Below are 294 nucleotides of genomic sequence, written 5' to 3'. Positions count from 1 at the left end.
CCGGTCGCGCGCTGGGCAAGTGGGGCGCCGCGTCCCCGGCGCTCGGGTCCCGGCAGGTCAGCCTCCCCGGGCAGCTCTGTCTCCCAGTCCCTCCTGTTCCGCGGTCGAGGCGCCTGCCACAGACGATTGCAGAGAAAAACACGTTAGTTTCCCTCTTTCCAGGCACTTGCTCGCGGGGCGGGCCGCCCGCCGCCCGCTGCCATGTGCTGGCTGTTGCTGCTGCCTGTGATTGACAGGCGGGCGCACAGTCGGCGTGTCAGCGGCGAACCCAAGTAACATGCAGTCTTGCACGTT

At 68.0% G+C, this 294-nt stretch overlaps 1 protein-coding gene across 2 annotated transcripts in view; it reads right to left on the bottom strand.

Annotated features, from left to right (window-relative positions):
* The window catches only part of SPRY1 (sprouty RTK signaling antagonist 1), a 6404-nt gene that overhangs the window by 5214 nt on the left and 896 nt on the right, over positions 1-294 (bottom strand). Inside the window, exon 2 of one of the 2 annotated variants that reach the window (XR_001517417.2) lies at positions 1-113. The exons of the other annotated variant lie outside the window; for it this stretch is intronic. The gene's annotated coding sequence lies outside the window, so the exon portion shown is untranslated. The remainder of the gene's footprint in view (positions 114-294) is intronic. 2 annotated transcript variants of the gene reach the window in all.

This window comes from Pteropus alecto, unplaced genomic scaffold (assembly GCF_000325575.1).
Source record: "Pteropus alecto unplaced genomic scaffold, ASM32557v1 scaffold17, whole genome shotgun sequence".
Taxonomy (NCBI): domain Eukaryota; kingdom Metazoa; phylum Chordata; class Mammalia; order Chiroptera; family Pteropodidae; genus Pteropus; species Pteropus alecto.
This window is presented reverse-complemented; position numbering and strand designations above follow the sequence as displayed.